At 37.8% G+C, this 17,018-nt stretch overlaps 1 protein-coding gene across 2 annotated transcripts in view; it reads left to right on the top strand.

The window, feature by feature from the left end:
* Nucleotides 1–17,018, top strand: part of CACNA1C (calcium voltage-gated channel subunit alpha1 C) — a 495,176-nt gene that overhangs the window by 56,233 nt on the left and 421,925 nt on the right. The gene's annotated exons all lie outside the window — the stretch shown is intronic.

Here is a 17,018-nt window from a genome sequence, read left to right as displayed (position 1 = left end):
GTATGAAGGGATCTGATTTCCTTGGGATGAAGTTAACATATTGATAGCAGTTAGCAAATTAAGTCAAATAAGCCCAAATGCCATTAAGAAAAGAGAGGAAATCCATAGTATTCATTACTTTCTTGAGTTGTAAACAAATAGACTTATGTGTAGGGAGGAAGGCTTCATTTGTGTGCTGAAATTCCCATATGATACTTAAATCGCCTATTATTGCTGATTTAAAAATTGTATAAATGCACAGAGTGTTTTCAGGTGTAATTTAAATTTAAATTGGTGTCTTTAGAGAGAAGTAAAATGCATTTATGGAGTGAAAACTGCAAGTGATCAGGCTTAATTGTGGTCTGAATGGAACTTTTGTAAGACTGTATTCAGGAGCAACAGGTAGGAGTGAGTGATACGAAATTTTTACATCACTTCCACCTAAATTAAATTTGTAAGTAAAAAGCTGGAGATTTGCAGACATCAGTTAGGTTTGGTACAGGTAGTGTCAAAATTGAATTGTTAAATCAGTGAATGGCTTGAGTGATATCTTTTGTCTGTCAGATTCTCTCTGGCTTTGGCTCAATTGCACAAATCCCGTGAGTGTGAAATGTTTGTTAGCAGGTGTTTGGAATGTGTTAGTCCTGTACAGAGTTGTACACTCTCTGCTGAGCTCTGAAACACATTTCTCTACAGTTTTCTTGGAAGACAGTTGTTTGTTATTTGCTGAATGTAATGAAGCTTATTGCTTAAATGAGAAATGGGGGAATCCCAAATTCCTGGAAAATTCACAAGGGACTTTGTTGATTCGATGTTAATTCTGAATTTGTTTTTTGGATTTACATTATGACCAAAGGAGTTGTAGTTTAATTTTAATTTTGGATTTGAAGGCAAATGCAATGGCATAGTGGTGACTGGAATATAGAGAGCATCTCTGGTCAATTTGGCCATTATAGCAAAAGTCAGAAATAAAAGCAGAGTGAAAGATTAAGATGAACATGACTTGAAAGCTTTTATCTGTTTTAAGGCAAAAGGTGTCAAGAAAGAGCATAAGAGATGAAAACTTGTGTCCTAATTCGCATGCAGTGATAAAAGCTGTTATGCATGCTGGGAAGTCAGTGAAAAATAACTAGAGGTACTCGCTACTGACAGTTCCTAAAAACAACTAAAGTGTTTTAAAATAAAATAAAAAAAAAAAAAAGTCAGATATCAAGCTTCAGAAAATATGAGCATGGAGCTCTACAGGGGCTTGGCAGAATTTCCAGAGAGGTATCTTAGCGTATCATCAAAGTGTTTTAAAAAGGCTCAAATCTTAAAATGTGAATAATTCAACAAAACACTGCAAAAAGTTTTTAACGCTGATAATGCAACTTCTGTTACTTCCTATGAAACATTATGTTTAGACATCTTCTTAAGTGCTTTTAATTTGCCATGTGAGTTGCATAACTTAGAGCTTTTCTGTCAATAGATATGTATTTGACCAGAACATACATCCTGCTGTCTTAATGCAAAGCTTATATTGAAATAAGTTTTCATTTGAATTGTATGATACATATGGGTCAGCAGTTTTCTATCTGTTTTTCTAGTACTTAGCATTCTTGTTGAGAACTTTGCTGTTATCTTGTTTTGCCTTGATTTTCACCAGAATACCTTTTTACTTTTATTTTGCGGTATGCATTTTTGAGATTTTGTCTGTTGTGCTTTAAGGTGGTTTCTTATGGAGAATGTTAGTGCGTAGAATGCAGAGCTGGGTTTGACTGAATGTTGCTAAGGATGTTGGCATGTGTGCTGTAGGGCCAGAGGATGCATCATTTATGAGAAATATGGGTGGAAAAGCCCTATGTGGAATCAATCCTACAAATATCAGAGGGCAGGAAATTTATTCTTATACCACGTATCGGTGGTGTGTTGATACTTCAAAAGGAATGTGATGTAAGCTCATCCAGATGGCTTAATATGCTGGTGAATGTTATTACTCGTCTCCCTATGTCGGTGTTGAAATACTATTTTCAAATACTATTTTAAGATAGAATTAGTATAGAAGATGGAAAGCCCCACTTGTCATCTTAGGTTTTAAACCTCTAGTTTGTGTAGCTAGTTGTTTTAATAACAGTGTCTAAAGTATCTAAACCTGATTCTGCAGCTACAAAACACTGAACAGAGAGATTTGACAGATTGTCAGGTGCTATTTGGGAGATTAATGTAAAGACTAGAGTAGGGACATTTAGAGGATCAGTCTATGTTTTAATTTATTACTGTGTTAGGATGTAGACTTCCAGAAAGTCTGTCATACCTCCTCTTTTTGGAAGACTGGCAAAGAAATGTTTTTGTGAAGTTATCTACCTATGTTCCTATATATTTACATGGTCATTATCCCCATAGTATGAACATCTCCCAGTGTTAAACACTGTTGCTCTTCCCAACGTGCTGGGTCAATAGGCTTGGAAAATTAATTTTCTTTCTCTCCATTAACTACGTTTTGAGTGTATGCTTATGTGAAGATATTACTCTGGGAGATTCAGGCAAAGAAGTTAATATGGCATTTAATTTTAATGAGATGAATGTTATGAAATTGTGTGTAGTTACTGATGTCATCAAGCCTGTAACAGACACTGACATGGCAATACTGGGATGCGTGATCCATCTGTCTGGGTGTAAGCCAGGGAGATCAGCCCCTGCCCTGGTTCTCCTGACCTCACAAGCAGGTCTGAATCTTGTGGTCAGAACAGCAGGTTGGTTTGTTGTACTGGTCCAGCTGCGATGGTCAAGTGCAGGGCTCCCAATGGGCACCCCAATATAACTGTTGTCCCATGATTTGCACTATACCTTTTTAGTTCTGGTGACTCTCCTTTTCACTGCCTTCATGCCTGCCTTTTCTGTCCAGTCTTCTCCAGAATAAATAACCCACCCCTAGTTACTTTTTTTTTTTTTCCCCCACTGGTCCCAGCTTTTCTACCCAAATTTGGTGTTTCTGATACTGGTACTCAGTAATCCTGGCCTTATTTGGCATTCCTGACACAGTTATCTGGGCACTGTTGGCCTTGCAATATTCCCCAACAGGACCCCAGCACTTTCTTTAACTCTGAAGTATGGTCAGCTCTGACTCAAGTCCCTCTTAACGGTGTGTGAAATCTGGCCATTTCTTACAGCGGTACCTGTAACTTTTATCAACTTCACACTTTGTTTTTATGTCTAGTAATTTCTTATGTCATATCCAGTAGTTTTCCATGTCTTGTTCAGTTACCCAGGCCAGGAATGAGTCATCTGCATGCAACCCTAATACCAAGCATTCTGAGTAGTCTTAGCTTTGGCAAGTGAATCCTGTATATTAATAAGTAAAGAGGATTCTCTTCTTTGTACTTACAGTCTTTCCCTGGTGATCAGCAGTTTTATTGTTAGGAGTTGTAATGGTCAAAGGAGGGGACTAATATCTTAAGTAACAGGAAACAAATCATCAGGCAGGTTTGGTCGGAGATCCACAGGTTTATGAGGAGTCAATGCAGAGGTCTTGGTGTGAACTTTGAACCTGATAATTTATTAAAGATTGTGTGGTTTTGCTCTTGAGTGTAAGTTGCAGAGATAAAGTGTGCTTCTCTTCAATGTAGATGTTACTATGACCAAATGTGAATCTGACAGAAAAGGAGACTGCTCTCTGGTCACGGGGGATGGCACATGGTAGTATGTGGTGTACACACGGTGAACTTGGTACTAATGGATATAAGAGGAATTGGGCTCCCTTTTCCTCCCAACTCTGCACATACATATCAGTAAGCACTACCAGGGCTTGAATAGCAACCTAGATATAGAGGCACTTCTGGTTTTATCTGCTGTCTTTCCAGTATGTGTATGATGGGGCATTTTTATTTTTGTTTTCAAATAGTTGGAAAAAAATAATCTACACTCTGGAATTATTAGAATGTCTCAGAGATGTCTGCAGTTGCACGGTGCCTACACAGTTGTGTGCGTGTGTATATATATATATATGTATATATATATAGGTAGAAGTCTAATTTGCTTAGTGGACCAGAATGAGTAAGTGACTGTGACTGGAAGGATCTAGCTGTGTTATGAAAGATTTGGAAAGAAATAGAAGGGCATAAAATAAGAGACAAATGGTCTATGTTTTTCAGGTTGTCATTCTTCATATAGTAAAGCTAATCATTGGGCATAGATTTCATTTTACCTCACTGTAGGTGTTCAAATTGTGTAGTTGGAGGTAATCATTTAGAGTTCATGGGTAGTCAGTGGAGAGGAAGGTAGCCATGGCCACAAGACATTATAGATATCTAAAATAGGTGGGGTGGACTGCTTTTTTGGAGGTACTTAACTGTGCCTTGGTTGTATAGCTAAAGGTTTGATGACTAAAACTAAATATCAGATTTTAGATTGCTAGAGCTAGTGAAATAAATTCCACATTCTGCATGTGTGTTGATTTCTAATTTTGGTTGTCAACAACGAAAGTGTAGTGTGAAGATAGGAGTTATGTGCCTATACTAGGTTTTAGTAAGTCACCTGTCTTTTAGGTGACCTGTGTGAATGCAAATAGATTAAATGTATAATTACTGCCTGAATGCATGCCATTAAATAAAAGAGACTGTTAAAGAGAAGCACAAGAAGAAAACAATAACTCAGAAAAAATCCCTGTTGGAAATTCAGGGAAGCTGCTTCTTGAGGAATATCCCTGTTTCCACCTGGAGTGAGAACAATTAATTTTTCCCAAGACTATATTTAGGAGCGGAGAATATTGTGAATGCAAAATAGGTAGCTTCAGGAAGGAGATGGGACTTTCCAGGCAGTGTCAGAGAGGGATGGCATGCATGCCAGAAGACAAGGCATCAGAGAAACCACGCTGTAATCAGTTCAATCTGCTTCTCCTAGCTAGCGAGTGTGGTTAGCCAGGCTGGCTGGAATGTACAAAATTTACAAGGGAATATTAACAGTTAGGTAATAGCAATGTGGAGAGAGTTCTCTATAGTAACTCTGGTTTGTGTGTGTTGTGCTTTTGGGTGAGTAAATGCAGCATGCCTAACTTTGAAAGTCCCAGTTTTGAATCATTGCAGGCTTATACAGTAGCAGGATCGCAAAAAGAAGATAAATTGAGGCGCAAAGTTAATTTGTGCTTTTGAACTTGGCAACTTTGTTCAACTTTGGATGTGTTGGCAAAAAAGCTCTGCCTGCCAGAGCCTGGGGTACCAGGTGAAGTGTGCTGGGTCTGTGATTTCAACAAGAGGGAGAGCCCTTGTCCCCCCAGGATGCAGCCAGAGGAGGAATAGAAAGGTATTTCATTCTGTTGACATGAGGAGAAAAGGTTAACCCTTCTCAGCAGGGCAGGTTTTTATCGTTGTAAATAAGGTTTGACACACTCAATTTCTGTATATCTCTGTAATACTATATTATCTCAATGAACATGTATCTTTTTGAATTTTCTTCCTCTCACTGCCACAAGGAAGGATATGAAGCCTTTATGTATCATCCTATTACCTCTTTTTCCAGAATTTATAGCCTATTCTATCATGCTGCCCTTTGCATAAGCTATATAGTGACCGAAAGCCTGCCATGCCTTTGAAGAAAGGCTGTGCTGCCTCAGCTACGATATGTGAAGCAGCTATTGTAGCTTCCCGAAGAGCATCAACAAGAAATTCTATTCACAGAAATTGTCATCTGTGATGGGGTAAACCATTTCAAAGCAGTACTTGCCCTTCTTGCAATAAACTCTTGTGAGGTGTTTATAAAATAATTGAACTTTGAAAGTAGGAAGTAAGGGGAGTTTAGGATGAATAATAATTAAAAAAATAGGTAGTATTTCCCGTCAGTGGTTTCCACTTTAAACTTCATATAGAAATCACAAACATATGCTATGGCTCTATGGGAAGCTATTCTATAATTTTGCATAGGGTTGTCTATGATGATTTCTGTCATCATTTCACCATTTGCTTTTGAATGCTCTTTTACTGCCTGTGCCTGGTAATGATACAGTGACTCAAAACTTGAGACAAGAGAATGTTTCAGGAAATGTATAGATTTAAGTGGGAGTAATTTACTTAAAATAACATAACTGTTTTTGTAACACTGCTTTTCTGATGAAGCCATTGTGCTGCAAATAACTTGAAATAAGGACAACAATGGGGGTTCCCAGTCCATGTGTGAAAATGTTGCATTTATCCCACTACAGGCCTCAATATGTTGTAAAGGATACCATTTTACAGAAAAATTTCCAACTGATGTATTTCAAATATCAACATAATAGCTTTGTGTTTCCTACTGTCCTTGGGCTGTCTGTGGATAACAGATTTTTGAGGACATCTGCTAAACTGAGGAGTCTCACCCAGCGGTTTCTGAATCCTTCTGTTTGAGAGCTGACAGGGACATTAGAAAAATATCCAGGCCTGATCTGAGGAGGCAAAGTGGAAGTGACCCCTGACATTTCACAGTTAAGTTTTCCGCTGGTTGTTAGCAATGTATACCTTATTAGACATCTGAGTTTGCTCAGCTACAGCTACCAAATATTTAGTCCCATAGAGGTTTTTGCAGTTAGCCCAGGTCATGTGGTGTCAAAAATCTTTTGCATGCTGATAAATTCTGATCAATTTTTTTTGAACTCTCTCTTATATAAGACTAAATTATTCCAGTGTCTTTAGTCTCTCATTGTAAGATATTATGCACTCTGCATTTTCTTGTACTTCTGTTCTTTATACAATTCTATTATTCTTTTTGAGGTGTGGATTCTAGAACTGGGGCCAGCGATGTTGTGTTCCATAGTAATGCTCTGTACTGACACACTACCTGGGCTTTTAGGATAGGACATGTAGGTTGAAACTCATTGAGGTCCATGTTGTCTGTGTGTCGGTTCACTCTGACCATTAGAGCCAGCCAACTGGCTCTCAGGACAAAGCAGCTCAGTCATGGAAGAGGAACTAATTTGTATGTACGGTCTGCTTCCAAACAGGGAGGGCGCAATACTGATGCCAAGCTCCAGAGGTAATGAGAGAATGAGAGGTGCCTACTCCTTGTAGATAGGCTGGATGGGGTTTTTTTGGTGGGGTGTTGTTGTTGTTGGTTTTTTTGTTGGGTTTTTGTTTGTTTTCCTAATGAGCAGTAGAAATGTAGAATCTCTTGCCCAGTGCTCAGATGCTATTAGAGTAATGGTTTGTGGGAAATTTCTTGCCTCTTTTGTGATGCTGATCCTATGAAGTGCAGAGCACCCCAAAAAAGGAACACAAAAGTCTCAGCTTTCACCACCTTCAGTGTGATCTGAAAACTATCAGAAAGACAGAGCTGGAGCACTAATTCAATGGCAGTGCATAAATATTGCTCACTGACTTCTAAGCAAGTGCTCCACAAACCTGGTGTGCATCTGCTCTTGCCACCTTTGCTCTGGTACGTGTAAATTCAGCGATGATCAATGAATCTGCTTTTACATAAGCAGGATTTTTTATTTTTGGAAAGAATCTATAAAGACTATCTCAAACATTTGTCTGCATCTACTGCAGAAAAGGTCACAGGGAAGCTGGTTAACCATGTTTGTATAGACAACCAGTGACATAGGAACTATTTCAGGGGTTTGTGTTGCAGTGTTTAACCTAAGATGTAAGCCAGATGCTGTTTTTTTTTCTCATACAGGTGCTTACAAAGATTGTCTCTTGCTAATTTTTCCCACCTTTTATTACCTTCTCTCCCCTCCCCCCGCTTTGCTACAGCTGCAGTCTTTTGATTTAGTGCCTTATTTAGTTTGGAAATGCTCTTAAGTACCAGAGCAAGTCAAGAGTGCTTGTTTCTGCATCTGGGTATTACACATGCTTAATATTCAGACTTGGAATGTCTTCCAAGAGGATACCAGTAAATAGAAAATAATGTTAGAGAGAAGTCTGCATGTTAGAGATAGAACACGCTACTTTAGACACCAAACAACTCAGTAAAATGATTTTCTTCTGTGCAAAGTGGCTATAAAAATGAGACTCTAAATCTGTTAATGGTGCAATGCTTCTAGATCACAAAGATCTAGTTTGAATAAAATGTTGTTGGTTTGTTTTTTTTTTTACATTGCCTCTTAATATCACGCTGAAATTAAAACAAGCCACTGTTTCTCTTTGTTATATAGCATGGTTCATATACATACGGTTTATATTCATGCGGTTAATAATTTTCTACGGGTTTGTTTTAATGGAGATTCGCAAGTGCAAGGGCTTCCTTTTCTTGTTTTGCAGAGAATGTTGCATATGGAGCATCCTCTTGAGATTCTGTGGATGAAAGGAAATAGAAGGATAGGACTGAGGCAGCAATTTTTTCTTCCTTCTGTTCAAATTTTTTCTATTTTTGCATGATCTCTTTCTAGCACCTTAATGGTCCCAAGTTAAAAAGAGCCCTCCTGTTTGAATATTTTTATTTTGTCTAAAATTATTCAAAAATAAGATAAAATTAATTAGATGACTGAAATTAGAAGAAAACCCAATCTATTTTTACATGCTTAATTCTTAGGATTTGCTAGAACTTTTTGCATAGTCTGTTTCAAAACTTTCCTCTTCAGTCGCTTTTTCTGATGTTTTGCTGATCTTACTCCAAGCAGCAGGGAGAAAAAAATAATCTAATTTTAAAAATAAAAAAGGTGGTTTTTATAACACTAAGATTAATAGCTGAAATCAAAGTCAGTTTTGACACTTGAAACACCTTTTAATACCTTTTCCTTTGAAACTGCCTGCATTTCAAGAAGAGAGTGCATCTTTAATTTATTAGGATATTGCATGCATTATCTAAAATTAGGTAAATGCAGTCTAAAATAAATCCTAAGTTTTGCCTTTCTGAAAAGCAACAAATAGTTTTGGGGTGTCTGTTCTGTGTGGGTGCTAATGAAACAACTTACAGAGGGCTGGTTTTCACAAAGTATGATGTAGTAGGTACCTCTTAAAATTAGGTACATACTATTCTCTTAAATTGTATGCCCAATACCTGAATGAACCTTTGATTTGGGTGCCTACTGTGATCAGTCCTTGCAACCCTGCCTACACGTTCAGGGACAGTAGCAGTGGTGCAATCTATGGTGCTGGGTAGCTAAAGGAGTTGATGAAATTTGACAGCTTTGAATGAGGGGGCTAAAAAGCATAAGAGCTGTGGACCAGGCGGCGTTCAGAGGTCCCTTTTAACCCAAGCTAATGTGGATTAATGGCTTCCTCATGTGAGTATCACCACTGGGACGGAGGGTTGGCAGGGAGTACTTACGGCTTGTGTAGGAAGGTTAGATATACACTCTCCTTTTATACACTTGCTAAGCTCTTTCCAATAAACTCTGCCTGCTGTCTGGATTTGTGCAGCTGAACGCTGATCTCGTAAACAGCAAGAGGAAGCAAAAAAACTTAGCCTGTGAGAATTTGCATTGTGCACTGTTTACCAGGACTGATCTCTATTTAGATCTGGATGCTAAAGGGTTGTTTTTGTGGTTGTTTTTTTTTTGTTTGTTTGTTTTTTTGGTTTGTGTGTGTGTCTGTCTTTATTGAAATTCATATTGCCTGTAACTCAGATACAGGCCTGTATAGAGATCTCTGTGCTTTTCAGTCATCATCTACCTGATGTAACTGGGAACAGACTGCTATTTCTGGACTGAGAATACTATGACTTGTGAAAGAATTGATTGATTTTTCTAGGATGAAGAAGCATTGAAATTACAGGCTTTGAATTATTTAGATATTTGTACATATTTTCCAAATATGGTCACATGTTTTGGGCCAAAAGCAGCTACAGAGTTGCTCTGTACTTTATGCACAAACACATGACACGTGCATGCATGTACTCCCCACACGTAAGTGGGAGTCATTTCATCTCATTTAATCCACGTAAATTTGACGTGCTATTAAACTTATTTTTTAGATTACTTCTGTACAATCTGAAGATTGGCACTGCCAGTAGATGGTCTCACTTGTATTTCAGATACCTGTCTTAAGAATGGAAGAAATGGTCCTCTGTGCTGACTATGGAGGGAGCTTAGACAAGATGCCTTTTTTAAAATGGTTTGGGTAGCGTGAGGCAAATCAAATTTAACAGGTTTGTGTGTTGATTTCTGTCCCACTCTGCATCCTCAGACAAAGAAGCTGGAGACCATCTAATACAGTAAAGATTATTTAAAACCTTTAAAAGCTTAATTTCTGTAAAGAAGTTAGATTACTCACTAAATAAAGAACAATCATTCACCGATAAGAAAATTATGAGCAGTTGAGAAGTTTGTCAGAACAATCGAATCTATTGAGTTACGGTTAATCTCCAGAGGAATTTTACTGAAATCAAGGAAACTTTACCAAAGATGTTCTTGAACCAGGCATCCTCAGTGGTGGTAACATTAATTTAGATGAATGTGCAAAAATATAGATTTAAGCGAGAAAGCCCTCTCTTGGTGTCTCCAATTGAGGATATGTGCCTGGAGTTTGTCCAAGCAGTATGTTTTTCTTCCAAGAAACTCGCCATGTCGTGTATGCATGTTACTGCAAAGGTTTTGTACTGATAGGTACCCTAAAATTCTTCCAAAAAAATGTATTAATGCACTTTACCATGAGACATGCATCAATTACTGCCTCAGAAGAGGAACCTTGGTTTTTAATTTATATGCCATTTGGTGTTACAAATGCCTTTATCCTTTGTGTTCTGTGGGAGATTGCATTGTCAAAGCAGATCTAGGGTTTTACGTAACAAAAAAAAAAAAGTCTTACTAGCCATTCCTTCAAATACAAAATACATGGCTTTTGGGTTCTCTCAGGCTTATTTGAAATTAATACAAATACTGTTATTAGTAAAAAGGATCTTTATGTCACCAGTGCTCTGTTGTTGTTTTTGGATTTTATGAATGTGTCAGGGAGCTTTGGTTGGAGGAAAGGAAAGTGTTCTCTGGCTTGATCTCCGAGATCTTAATCTAGGTGCCACCAGAAACACATCTCAAGAAAACAAAATGGATTGTTGTTGGGGTTTTTTTGTGTTTTCTTGAGATTGAAAGCCACAAGAAAATGCAAGTGCTTCAAAGGAAATTGGCCTCTTACCACCTCCCCACCCTTCCAACCTAATAAATTTATCTCCTAATAGAATTTTTAGTCCAGCTGACTTGCATTATGAGCTTCTCTGGCTCTCTTGATATCTACAGCAATTATCAGACTATCCATATTAGATACTTGCCTTGGGGCTTAATATTTAGTAGACTTCATGTGTTTTTTCCCCTCTTCCTCCTCTCTAAAAAGGAGACCTTACCTCCCAGTCTAGTTCTCTTGAATCCATAGTTACAGAAGAGAAAATCAGAAGCTAGATGGATTTTTGTGACTGCTGAGGATTTTCAAACTTGTGGCTTTCTAGATTCTTCTGAGCAAGATTTGACAAGATGCCTTTTTGGTGAAGGAGGCAGAACAGACTGTTACTTTGTTTTGTTTCAGAACGGAAAGATAAAACTAGAGAAGTAAAAGAAAGAACACTGTGATGAAATCTTAGATGAAAAATGCTTATCACCTGCTAATTTGAAGGAAGGAGAGAGGGGGATTCTATCATTTGTGTTATTGTAGACAAAGCTGTAAAAAACTAAATTTGTCAGTAAAAACATGGTTTGCTTTTACTACAAGTACAGGATCATGTCTTTTAATAAAAAAAAAAAAAAACCACAGAAATTTGTCTCTCTATGTCTACATCTTTTGCATGTCTAAGATAGTTCATATGGAGGAAGGATCTTATCAGGAAACAATGGGTTTCCAACATACTCTGAAACAAGATATTTTTGCATGAAGAGAACTACGTATGTAGTGATTTTAAGGGAGGAGTTGTCCCATGATTTATTCCAGCGTTGATAGGGAATTATTATTGCTTGTATTCTTCTTGTGTCTTATTCATGAGCCAGGAATCCCTTGTGCTGGATGTTCTACTAATGTAGAATAAAAATCTGTCCCTTTCTCAGGAATTCAAAATCTAAATAGTGTCAGCAAAATTGCGGTAACTTGTCACGCAGTGTCCGTAGTTAATTTTCAAGCATAAATATTTAACTTGGAGGCATTCAATACTTGAAGTGGGAGGAGCTTGTGCACTTGCTGTCTTCATGAAAATGAACTTGTTTTCACGCTGCTAGTAGCTCATTGCATCTTCTTATGTTAATGGCATGCACCAAAAAAGCCCTCTGTTTGGAGGCGGGAGATAAAGGAAAACAAAGATCTAGTTGCAAATGAAGCATGGTTCCTGAATAAGATTTTTTTGTTTAGATTTTAAAAAATGTTTAGTCTCAACTGTGGCAAACGAACTGTCTTAAATAATGTATCTTTTATGTGTGTGTTCTCAAGCCCCAAAACAATTTACAGGAAAAAATTCTTTAACTCTCTTATCTGGGCTAAGAACTACACACTGAATTTTAATCTGATGTGACGTTCTAAAGAGTATGCGTATACTATCAAATTTATTATAGAAGAAGTCATACTTCAGGTTGCAATCCAGCTTTCATTATAACCCCTACCTCTACTTACAAATTACCTCCAGAAAAATCTTCTTTTTGGAAAAAACTACTATCGCTTTAGCAGTTGCTGTCAGAATTAAGGTCTTGTCAACTTGCTTTTAAAAAAGGCAAATAAGGAAAGAAATCCTCATCATGCTTTAAAGTGAGTTTTATGTAAGTGCAGCCCTGCACTTTCTGGGGGAAATTTCCAGGCATGTTAACTGAAAATTTAATAAAGATTTCCATAAAAGATTATTTTCTGATACAAATAAGTGGTTTTATTTAACTTCAAGATTTTAAGCTTTGTATATGGGTAGTTGTTATTGTCCTGAGATACTGAAAGACTTGTAGAAAAAGGTATTTGCAGAGTTGAGGCTTTAAAACCAAAGAAATAGAGTTCCAGGTCAATTGGACAGAGGGTCCTCACCTTTCTTCCTGCAGAGTGATGAGCGTGCATGTAGAAGCCTCACAATGTGCTGAACTAAAGGTTTGAGTTTGAGAAGCAGGGTTTACTTGAGACTGGTCTCTTTTGATAGTTTAACTGATGGAAGAAATACATAAGCAAAGGCCTTCCTTCAGGTGAAACTTGCTTTAGACTAACAAAAGAAATGACTTCTTACTATAAATCTTGCCTCATGTATATGATTCCAGAGAAATGTTTTTCTAGCCTAGTCTAAAAGACCTGGAGTGTGGGAGGTGCTGCCACCCGTCGAGGAAGTCGATAGGTGTACTTCATTTTCACTACAGTTAGAAAGTGTTTTTCCTAAGGTACATCCTGAAATTTTCTTACTGCAAAAGCCATTGCTTCTGCTTATTCGCTATGAGTATGGTGATAGATGTTCCCTTTCTGTTCTTTGAAATGATACACACGTATATCTGTAAACATATATCCAAAACATATATAAAATATATGTTTATATATAAAATATATATATACACACCCACTCTTAAAGACTGTTATCATACCTCTCTCCCCCTCAAACCCTTAGGAACAGCAGTCCAAGTTCTGGCATTCCCTTTTCTGTCACTTTGCCTCATAGCTCACGTTTTCTAGGCTTTTGGTTGGTCACCTTGTTCTCTTCTGGGCAGCTTGAGCTGAGCTACATCTTTCCTCAAGTGTGGAACCTGAAACTGCCCACTGTATTTCAGCTGGAGCTCTGCCAATGCAGAGCTGAAGAGAAGTATTATTTGTAGTGTTGCACACATTTTATCCCTGTTTATATACTACATTGCAATGATTGTCTTTTGTGGGACGAAGGCAGTATGTCACTATCAACTTCTGTTCTGTTGGGGATCCAGTATAACCCCCAAGGCTTTTCTGATAATAATTTGGGCAGATGATTAATTTTACTTAAATACTTTGCATTTGTCCCTGCTGAGCTCCATGCTATTTTTAAGACTTTCTCCAATTCATAGAGTTCATTTTGAATTCAAATCCTGTCCTTTAGTGTATTTGCTTTACCTCCCAGCTTCATAGTTACTTGCTTGTTTAATAACACCATTTCCCGTTTCATCATCCAGATCATTAATGAAAACATTGAACAGAATCAAATCCAGGGCAGGCATTTGGGTACCTCCATGTGACGCATCATCCAATTTAGACTGTGTACCTATTGTAACTGTTCTCAGACATCCACTGGTTTCATGCTCATGTTATAATAATTTTTTTCTTGTTCATATGTCCCTAGCATCCTTGTGAAGTTGTCATACAAGACCTCATAAAACTACTAATGAAGTCAGGAGACGGGGCACCTACTGCTTCTATCTTGCCTGAGAATTCTGTTACCCAGTTCTGGAAGGAATTAATTTTCTTTTTTTTCTGTCTGTATTCATGACAGATCCATGTCTACTGCTGTTTTTCTCCTTGTCCTCCAAGTACTTACTGACACTCATTTATTTTACTTGTTCCAGATTTTTTTTTTTGGAGACTGAAGTTCAACTCTATTTAAATTTCCCCCTTCTCACTTTTTTTAACTGAGGACTCTATTCACCCTTTCTTAGTCCTCTGAGATCTCTGCTGTCTTCCATGAGCTCAAACCAGCAGCTAATGGCTTTGAGATTATTTCAGAAGCTTCTTTAAATATTTTAGGATATTCTAGGGTGCTAAGTAGCTGAAACCATGAACATTATCTAAGGACTTTCTAACTTGTTTCCCTTTTACAGCTGGAAATGATACCTGTTTTCGTTTGGGGATTATTTGTACTAGTCACCTGATCTGGATGGGATTTTCTTTAGTAAAAATTGATGCAAAAAGGTCATGTAACACTTAAGCTTTCTTACAATCATCTATCAAATGCTCTCCTTTTTTTCCATTGGTTAATGGATCAATGTTTTCCACATTCTTCCTCTTGTTAACAGATGGTCTCATACACTGAGGTTTTTTTTTTTTGGTGTATTATTCTTCATGTTTCTTGTTAGGCACCCCTTACTTCAGTCTTTTATAATTTTGTTTCTGTGTGCTTGAATTAATCTAAGCACAAATTCCTCTAAAATAAATATGTGGCTAACTAGATGAAGTAAAGAAACTCAAAAGCTGCAATTCCATCGTGTCATTAATTTGCCTACTTCTCATATAGAATGGTCACTGCTTAGTTTTTGTTTTTGTTTTTTTTTTTTTTTAATTATGCTGTTGAGATAGATGTTATTAGAATGCAAACAACACTTATAAAGGTATTAATGGTCATCACTGTATATTTTAATAGTGATTTTGATGATGACCATTTTGGTGATTTAGTTGTAAGCTTACAGTGTCAGGTATTCTGTGCAACATGGGCACTGGTGAGGCCTCACCTCGAGTGCTGTGTTCAGTTCTGGGCCCCTCACTACAGGAAGGACGTTGAAGTGCTGGAGTGTGTCCAGAGGAGAGCCACCAAGCTGGTGAGGGGTCTAGAGAACAAGCCGTATGAGGAGAGGCTGAGGGAACTGGGCATGTTTAGTTTGGAGAAGAGGAGGCTGAGGGGGGACTTCATTGCCCTCTACAACTCCCTGAAAGGAGGTTGTAGAGAGGTGGGTGTTGGCCTCTTCTCCCAAGTGAATAATGGCAGGACCAGAGGAAATGGTCTGAAGTTGCGGCAGGGGAGGTTTAGATTAGGTATTAGGAAGAATTACTTTACTGAGAGAGTGGTCAGGCACTGGAACAGCCTGCCCAGGGAGGTGGTGGAGTCGCCGTCCCTGGAGGTATTTAAGGAACGTGTAGACATGGCACTTCAGGGCATGCTCCAGTGCCTGAGATTGTTGGTTTGTGTCTGTTTGTGGGTGGGGTGGTGTGTGGTTGTGGGCATTTGTTTTGGTTTGGTTTTGGTGTTTGGTGCTCTGGGATTTATTTTTTTTTTTTGTTGGTTGGACTCGATGATCTCAAAGGTCCCATCCAACCGAAAATATTCTGTGATTCTGTGATTTCTTGTTGCATCACAACCTTATCTGTTACTTTTCTGACTTAACTCTGTTTTACCAGACCTGTATTTCTGTTGTGTCTGCATTTGAAGTAGTTTTGCAACTTTGCATTTTTGCAGAAATGAAAGTCTCTCCCAAACGCTTTGTAATTGAATTTGTTCACTTAGATGGACATTTATGTTTAATTACTATTCAAATGCTTAAACTCATGATCCATAGCACAGAACTACTTGAGAGAGAAGAGTTTTGTGCACCAGCTGGACATAGTCAACAGTACAAATTCTTGCTAAAGGGTGATAGGGATTAGCAGGGTGATGATGCTGTGGATCACAGTGCTTAGTGAGTTATTGCATTTGGGTGGGGAATGAATCTCCATTTGCCACTTCTGGTCAACTTCCAGCTTAATAACAGTATAAACAAATATGATTAAAGTGATTTAGGTATCGTGAAACTTTGTTTGTAGTGGGGAAATCGAGTGAAGTATTTTAACTGCTAAATTGCAAAATGAAAATAGCAAATCCAGTAACTGAAGCTCTCAGGTTACAGCAAAGTTTTGTGGTGGGGGAGAAATGAGTGCTCTAGGTGAAATTTAGCATGGTGCCTCACAAGTTCAACACGAATGTGTTCTACTTACTTCCTAGTAAGTACGTAGACCTTACTTCCTCTACTTACACGAAGCATTTAGATTATAGGGCAGAATTTCATTCTCACTGAAAGTTTAGCTATGCTGTCTTTGAAAATATTTTCTTGGTTCTTCAGTGTACTTTCTGTGAAGCTGTGTGTCACTAAGCTTTTTTCTATAAACTGCCTGTAGTTCAAGTCATTTGTCACTGCATTAGTTATTTAATACAGATAGAGTCTGCAGTCTCTGGGCTTCATAAAACAGACAGATCCTTATTAGTAATCAATATTTGTAATATTTGTTAATATGAATCTATCATTACTGACTCATCTTTTGAAATTAATTTGAGACGAAGCACTTGATTATGGGACTGGTGATCATGGCAGAAACAAAAGCAACAAAACCACCAGAAGTTGTATCCTTAACTTTGCTGGCACATCAAAGTCAAATCCTCACGTGAAAACTAACTAATAAGCAATAATAATGAAGAAGCTTGACACATTCCCAAATTGCAGAAAAGTCTTCATTAAGATGCAGCAGCTGTTTATTTTCAGGACCACATGGTCTAGTCAGCATGATAAGAACACA

Source organism: Numenius arquata, chromosome 2 (genome assembly GCF_964106895.1).
Source record: "Numenius arquata chromosome 2, bNumArq3.hap1.1, whole genome shotgun sequence".
In the NCBI taxonomy this organism is placed as follows: domain Eukaryota; kingdom Metazoa; phylum Chordata; class Aves; order Charadriiformes; family Scolopacidae; genus Numenius; species Numenius arquata.
This window is presented reverse-complemented; position numbering and strand designations above follow the sequence as displayed.